Consider the following 8,660-nt stretch of genomic DNA (forward strand, 5'->3'; position numbering starts at 1 on the left):
AAACCATAGTATGCATGATTATAGGGCTAATTAACTAATTTTATTATAGTTATAGAATTTGATAATTAGAATCCGTCAACCTACAATAAAGAGTTGCATGCAAACATAGGATCTTAGGATTAATTTGGTTTAATTTTAAATTGTTTAAAATTAAATAAACTTAAGATCACATTAATTCTAATAGGATTAGAATTAAGTCTTATTTTAGTTTAATGAAACTAAGTAGGACAAATAGGGTTTAAGGTTATAAGGGAACTCCACCGATAAAGTTCTGTCTAAGGCTGGGGGTACTTAAGTTGACGGTTTATGGAACACCTCCTACTGGGAACTAACTAGGAACCGGTGTTGAATTAACCTTATTCCTATTAGCATAAGATGTCACTAGGTAAATTAAATGGTTTAGTACACCTAGAAACTTTAGAGTAAAGTTTTATTATAAGTGTTATAATAAGAATAGACTTAGTTAGATTCATTTAGCCATAATTTAGCTAAGTACAACCAAACCCTTAATTAATAGAGCATTTTAGTGAGAGAAAAATGGTATATATGATATATCAATTTTTAGCTCTCACGTCCCTAAGAGTTCACACGTACGATCCATACTCGACTTCGTGTCACCCTGGGCGCCGCCTCCCTTCAAAAAGTGTTTGTATGGATCAATAACAAGGTGAATAGGGGAAATGTTCGTAGTAAGTGGGACAAGGACTCGTGTCAACATATCCTACGGTCTCCTCCATTAGATTGCACCATGAGATTTCTATGATCCGCCTGCGTGTCGTCCTAGAGCGACCATCCCATTGGAGGGCCTGATCATTTAAGTCGGAACATCGCAAACTCTAGAAATGGATAGGGTTTCTTAGGTTAATCTTCAACAGTTGTCTTTCCTAACGGTAGCCTGTTGAAGCGTACCTCTAGGATCTAAAAATGTTAGGGTCACACTTACAAGATGAATTAAGTTAGTTAATGAATTCTTGACCGAAAAACAGTAGCTAAGAACTATATGAATAGGAGTTATTCTGGAATTAGTAATTAGCTGAGATTGTCTCAATTCAAGAGAGGAGTAGTTGATCACCCTTCGGTGACTGTTGCTCTAAATTTTTGAAGTATCGTTGCAAAAACTAAATCATTTGTTTTATTAGGGTTCTTTGATTGTTTGTTTTTGTTGAATTGATTGCATTATTTTGTGTAATGGGTTAAGACAAAGATAACTAATACCGTCATATGTTTTTTATTTAAGCATGTCTTCCTCAATTATCGTACTGCTTAAAAAAGATCAATTAATTGATGAAAAATTATGCAACATGAAAATCGAAACTGAATATGATTCTAGTTATTGCTAATTTGCACTTCATCTTAATGGAGGAATGTCCTCCTTTCCCTTCTCAAAATGCATCCCAGAGTGTTAGGGATGCATATGTTCGCTGGACAAAGGCCAATGACAAGGCCCGCGTCTACATCTTAGCTAGTATGTCTTACATACTAAGCAAGAAACATGAGATCATGGTCACTGCATATCAGATCATGGACTCTCTCAGAGAGATGTTTGGACAACAGTCCATTCAGATCTAACAAGAGGCTATTAAATACGTTTATAATGCAAATATGAAAGAGGACCAATCTGTTAGAGAACATGTTCTCGACATGATAGTCAACTTCAACGTAGCAGAAATGAACGGAGCGGTCTTTGATGAGAAGAGTTAAGTGTCCTATATCTTGAAATATCTTATGAAGAGCTTTCTTCAATTTCGTAGCAATGCGGAAATGAACAAGATGGAGTACAACATAACTACCCTCCTAAAAGAGTTGCAAACTTTTTAGTCTCTTAAGGGACATAAAGAAGAAGAGGAAAATGTTGCCCATTCCAGGAGGTTTGCACCTTCATCTTCTGGATCTAAGAAAATTCAAAAGAAGAAAGGAGAGAAGGGAAAAGGTCCTACTCCATTGCTGAGGGCAAAGGGAAGACTAAGGTAGCCATCAAGGGAAAATATTTTCACTGCAATGTGGATGGACATTGGAAAAGAAACTACCCCAAGTACCTTGCTAAGAAGAAAGAAAAGGAAGGTAAATATGATTTACTTGTCTTAGAAACATGTTTAGTGGAAAATGACCAAAATGCCTGGATACTTGATTCAGAAGCCACTAACCATGCTTGTTCTTTTTTACAGGAAACTAGTTCCTTCAAGCAGCTTGAAGAGGGTGAGATGACACTCAAGGTTGGAACGGGAGATGTCATTTCAGCTCGCGCAGTGGGAGATGCTAAGTTGCTTTTCGGAAATAGATTTATGTTTTTGAAAAACTTGTATATAGTTCCTAAAATTAAAAGGAACTTAGTTTTCGTTTCTTGTCTTATTGAACATATGTACTCAATTAATTTTTCTATGAATGAAGCGTTCATTTCTAAGAATGGTGTACATATTTGTTCGGCTAAGCTCGAAAAAAACTTGTATGTATTAAGAACTAATGATGCAAAAGTAGTTTTAAATCATGAGATGTTTAGACCTGCTAACACTCAATATAAAAGGCAAAGAATTTCTCTAAATAACAATACCTATCTTTGGCATTTAAGATTAGGTCACATAAATCTCAATCGGATCGGGAGATTGGTAAATAATGGACTTCTAAACGAGTTAGAAGATGATTCGTTACCTTCATATGAATCTTGTCTTAAAGGAAAAATGACAAAAAGAGCTTTTACTAGAAAATGTTATAGAGCCAAAGAGCCTTTAGAACTTATACATTCAACCCTCTGTGGTTCGATGAATGTAAAAGCTAGAGGAGGTTTTGAATACTTCATCTCTTTTATAGATGATTATTCAAGGTATGGTTATTTATACTTAATGGAGCATAAGTCTGAAGCTCTTGAAAAGTTCAAGGAGTATAAGGCTGAAGTTAAAAATCTATTAAGTAAAAAGATCAAAATACTTTGATCTGATCGAGGTGGCGAGTACATGGATTTGAGATTCCAGGACTATATGATAGAACATGGAATCTGATCCTAACTCTTAGCACCTGATACACCCCAACAAAATGGTGTATCAAAAAGTAGAAATAAAACCTTGTTAGACATGGTTCGTTCAATGATGAGTTATGCTCAATTGCTGAGCTCATTTTAGGGGTATGCAGTAAAGACTATAATTCATATCTTGAACAATGTTTCCTCAAAGAGTGTTTTTGAAACACCTTTTGAGTTATCGAAAGGATGTAAACCTAGTTTAAGTCACTTCAGAATCTAGGGTTGTCCAACACATGTGTGAGTGACAAACCCAAGAAGTTAGAACCTCATTCAAGGTTATGCCAATTTGTTAGTTACCCTAAAGAGACAAGAGGTGGTCTATTCTTCGATCTACAAATAAAGTGTTTGTATTGACAAATGCTACTTTCTTGGAAGAATACCACATGAGAGATCATAAACCACGAAGAAAATTAGTATTAAATGAAGTTAATGATGAATCAACAAGCTTGTTGATGAAGTTGGTCCCTCATCAAGAGTTGATGAAACCACCACATCAGGTCAGTCTCATCCTTCTCAATCGTTAAGAATGTCTCGATGCAATGGAAGGATCGTATCACAACCTAATTGTTACTTGGGTTTAACTAAAACTGTAAACCCGATATTTTCTTGGTTTAATTTCTTTAAATGTGGAAAAAAAAGAAAAGAAAATGGAAATTAAGTGTAAATATATATATATATATATATATATATATATATATATATTTATATATTAAATGGTTTTATTAAGTAAATTAAAGAAAAGAAAGAAAAGAAAGGATAAAAAAAAAAAAAGAGAGAGAAGAAAATTTCATTTTTTCTTTCTTTTCTTCTTCTTCTTCTCTTCCCTTCACCGCCAAACATTTAATAGAAAAATTCTCATCCAACTTCCATTCTTTTCCTTCTTCAATTTGCAGAGAACATTTAAGAGAGAGTTTGGAAGAAGAAGAAGAATTTTATTAGAATTTTGAGGTTGAAGAAGAGAAGGAGAACTCAAGCAAAGTGTATCCATGGCTGAATCTTGGTTCATTTTGCACATCACTAGTTTTTAATTCAGTTTGAACTCTTCAAAAGGAATTAAGAGGTGAGGTTTACATTTAATGAAAGTTAACTCATTTTCAAACAAATTTTAATGAAGAAAGTTAGAGCAAATTTGGATATTCATTGGGTGCTTTTGATGAAGAAAATAGGGCAATTGGTTTTCACTCGAAATCAGAAGGTCTCTGGTTTTTCTTGTATTTCAGAGTGTACCGATAGAGTTAGGATCTCTATTTGGTATGGTTGAAAAGCTTATTCAATTTACTACAATTTTTATGAAGAAACTGTGAACCAAAAACGACTAAAAATTAGTTAAATTGTAGGGACAAGTTAAAGGGGTCGTGTGCGAGCGAATTCTGGAAGTTGTTCTATTTCGAGGGTTATCTGAGTTTATTCACAGGGAATCAGATTTACATGTCTTCAGGTAAGTTTTAGAGGATCTCAAAATGAAGATCTTGATATAAAGTACACTCATTTTAGTTAAGTATTGAGAAAGTTGTAGTCATTTGAAATTTATGTTAGAAATCTAGAAATTTCAGAGAGTTGTTGAAATAGGATTTTATTTCTTAACCTTTGTTTTCGTGAGCGTCATCTTTGGTGCGACATGTTATATATATCTTTAGAAAACTAGAATGTTTAGAGTTCTAATACTTAGTTGGGTTGTTGGCAGGCCGAGAAGAATTAAACGAGCTTATAGACCAAGGATCTAGCCCAAGACAGTGAGTGACAAAACCAACTTTGAAATATTTTTCATAACTGTTATTATGATTGAATGCGTTAAATGTTTATTTACGAAGCCATGAAAGATATTTGAATTTCATGACTATTTTCAAGTATACATTTGGAGACTAGATTTCTTAAAGAAATTTATGCTAGCACATAGATATTAAATGTTTGGCAAGTATTTAAACCATAATGTTTGGAAAGTATTTAAACCACAATGTTTGAAGTAAAGCATGAATTAGTAAGAAGTTTTGTTTTAAGAACTACAGTTTTCCACAAAAGAGCTGAGTAAAGTTCGAGCTTTGTGTAAAATTTATAAGCAGGCATGTTTTAATATTTTTAGATGATTTATGAAATTTTCATTAACTATATGACTGAGATCTTGAGCCTGAGGCTAGAGATTACCGTGTGCACACTAGTTGGATTTCGTTGTTGACGTTGAGTGTACTCCGTAACAACGATGCTATCGTGAGTGCTGGGCGGGCCCCACTACGACAAAGACGATAAGAGTGTTGGGCGGGCCCCACTACGACAAAGACGATAAGAGTGTTGGGCGGGCCCCACTACATCGTAGAGCTTGTAAACGTTGTTGTATTGGGTGTACCCTACACAACGTAGATCTGTCATGTTAGTTAAAATGCTTCGATATACTTGATATCCCTTGCTAGATTTCAATGACGAACATGTTGAGTATTTGAGGAAGCTATTCTTACTACTACACGTTTACATTTACGACTTGTATAAACATATTTATATGTGTAAAGTTTTCACGTGCTCTTATCTTTAAATTCATAGTTTTAAACTGAGTCACTCACTGAGCTTTATAGCTCACCCTTTCCAAAATGTTTTATCCATTTTCCAGGTAGAGATCGAGTTCCCGGTGCCTGATAGACTGTCTTAGTCTGCTGAAGCTCCGTTATCGATTGCCAGTACATGTTTTGAGTTGGGCATAAAGTCTCTTGTGTTATGATGTATATACACCCTTATATGTTATAGATACTCCACAGTTTGTATAAGCTTTAGGAGCTGTAGTTGTGTAAATTTTTGTTGGTTATATTTTGATTAAGGTGTAACGCCCCGAATTTTCGAGGTAAAATTTTAGCATTTTATGTGAATTTTTTGGGATTTTAAATTGTAAATGATAAAATAATAATATAATATTATTTATATTATTATTATTATTTATTATTATCATTATAATTTAATATTAATACATTTATTTTTATTTAATATTATATTCATTATTTGATATTAATATTATTATAATTAATTAATATTAATATTGTATTATTAATTTTATTATTATTATTTAATATTTTTATCATTTATATTATTATTATTTTTATTTATTTATTTTTATTATATATATATATAATAATTTTTTTTTATTTATTCGAACCCTAAGGAACGCGTGCCCCCCCCTTCATCGACTTCATCTTCTTCTTCCTCCGTCTTCACCCAACGAGTACCGCCGTCGCCTCCCACCATCTCTCTTCCGTGCACGCCGTCACTTCTTCTCTTTCTTTTTCGGTCGACACGAACGCAGCCGCCATCCACGCGTCTTCGTCGACCGCCGTTTTCGTACCCGCACATCTTCGACGGAATCTCCGAATCGGCGTCCAACCGTCTGCGGCCGACGTCTCTCTCTCTCTTCGTCTTCGCCACCGCCGACAGATCTCCCTCCTCATCCCGTGTTCCCGACGCAGACAGAACACCAAGGGAGCTGCCTTCTACCGCCGTCGTTGTCGGGAGGAGAAAGGATTTGAACCCAAGCCGCGAAGCGAAGCCGACCCGAGCCACGAATCCGAATCGAGTGAGCCGCGAGCCGCGAGTTGAGTCACGAGCTGCGAGCCGAGTCGAGCCGAAGACCGAGCCGAGTTGTGAGCCGCGAGCCGAGTTTGTATATTGTAGTTATGTTAAAGGGCTACGTTGTGGACTGAATTTGTATATCGATGGACTTCAAAGTCTTAAGGTTAGGTAGGGGTAGTTTATTGTCTGATATTGATTATGGAGTTTCGTCGTGGAAGGATTGTGAGTTCGGTTCTTGTTTGACTAGTTGACTGGATCTAAGGAATATCATAATGGTGTGTGAATTTGAAACGCTTATAGCAACGGAGGATGTAGTTATTTGAAACTATACTATCTGACTGGTGAAGTCTACGGAGGATTTGTAATATGAATGTTGTCGGAGTATGACTGTTGTAGACGGTTTAGTAAGGCCTGAGGGGTAACGGTTAGCTTCATCTATGGGGTAGTGTACCTTACGGATAGGTGTATCCTTCGGGATCACTAGACTGATATGTGCATCTCTCAGGATCACTAGACTGATATGTGCATCTCTCAGGATCACTAGACTGATATGTGCATCCCTCGGGATCACTAGACTGATATGTGCATCCCTCGGGATCACTAGACTGATATGTGCATCCCTCGGGATCACTAGACTGATAGGTGTATCCTTCGGGATCACTAGACTGATACGTGCATCCTTCGGGATCACGAGATTGATGTGTGCGTTCTACGGAACCACTAGACTGTTTACGTAGGGTACCCCTGAATAGGAAGATAACCGTTGTTCCCTAACGGGTCCAGTAGTGGGTCCCTTACTGGGTAGATTTTATACTCACCCTTTCTCTTCTTTAACTTTTCAGGTAAGGGTACAGCGAGGGGTAGATCGACGAGAGGCAGGAAGGACGCGTGAAGGCCATATGGACGCGTCTGGTTTTCTTTATGCTTCCGCTGATGTATTTTGTTAGAATATTTGGTTTTGTGATTTTGAGTTTGATGACTTGAGTATTTTATTTGAAACTTTCGTGACTGTGATTTAAAATAGGGCCCGAATCTGCTTTTGTAATATTTCTAACGTTTTAATGAATCGTAACTGGTCCGTTATGAGTTTTTAGGTTTTGTGGTCGAGTCTTAGTACTGAGTAGTGACCTCAGCTTAGTCCGGAAAGTTGGGTCGTCACATAAGGTGTCTTTAGGTTTACTCGTGAAATCAGTAAATTTTGAGGTACACTTCATGTATGTGTTTGACTAGCCTAGGATTCGCTGTGTTTTGTTGCATGTATATAGTTTATATACTAGATTGGCAAGTTCATCATATGAAAGTTTTAAGCAGAGTCGACAGTTACAGGTACAGAAAAGCGTTGTTCATCGGCTTCACGCCATCTTTCGGTCTAAGGTAGCAGGTAGTCCGGGAGGGGGTGTGACAAAAACTCAGGTAGTCATACCAGATGATAGTGTTGAGGATTCATTGTCCTATAAACAGGCAATGAATGATGTAGACAAAGACCAATGGGTCAAAACCATGGACCTTGAAATAGAGCCTATGTACTTCAATTCAGTGTGGGAGCTTGTAGATCTACCTAAAGGGGTAAAACCTATAGCGTGTAGATGGATCTATAAGAGAAAGAGAGATTCAGCTGGGAAGGTACAAACCTTCAAAGCTAGACTTGTAGCAAAAGGGTATACCCAAAGGCAAGGGGTTGACAATGAATAAACTTTTTCCCCTATTGTTATATTAAAGTCTATAAGGATTCTCTTGTCCATAGCCACATTTTATGATTATGAAATATGGCAAATGGATGTCATGACTGCTTTTCTGAATGGCAATCTTGAAGAGAGTATCTTTATGTCTTAGACCGAAAGGTTCATAACCCAAGGTCAGGAGCAAAAAGTTTGCAAGCTGAATCAATCCATTTATGGGTTGGAACAAGCATCTAGATCTTGGAACATTATATTTGATACTGCGATCAAATCCTACGGTTTTGACCAATGCGATGATGAACCTAGTGTATACAAGAAAATCAACAAAGGTAAAGTAGCTTTCTTAGTACTTTATGTAGACGATATCCTCCTCATTGGAAATGATGTGGGATACCTAACTGAAGTTAAAACTTGGTTAGCAG

At 36.4% G+C, this 8,660-nt stretch overlaps 1 long non-coding RNA gene across 2 annotated transcripts; it reads left to right on the plus strand.

Moving 5' to 3' along the window:
• The first annotated feature begins 3,870 nt into the window (after positions 1–3,870).
• On the plus strand, positions 3,871–5,865 carry LOC127144231 (uncharacterized). 2 transcript variants are annotated; one of them, XR_007815805.1, is made up of 4 exons: positions 3,871–4,073; positions 4,351–4,451; positions 4,698–4,746; positions 5,613–5,865. It is a non-coding gene; the product is annotated as an uncharacterized LOC127144231 (long non-coding RNA). The 2 variants fall into 2 exon arrangements; XR_007815804.1 differs by having other exon boundaries at positions 4,698–5,865.
• The last annotated feature ends 2,795 nt before the right edge of the window (positions 5,866–8,660 follow it).

This window comes from Cucumis melo, chromosome 12 (assembly GCF_025177605.1).
Source record: "Cucumis melo cultivar AY chromosome 12, USDA_Cmelo_AY_1.0, whole genome shotgun sequence".
NCBI classification, from domain to species: Eukaryota; Viridiplantae; Streptophyta; class Magnoliopsida; order Cucurbitales; family Cucurbitaceae; genus Cucumis; species Cucumis melo.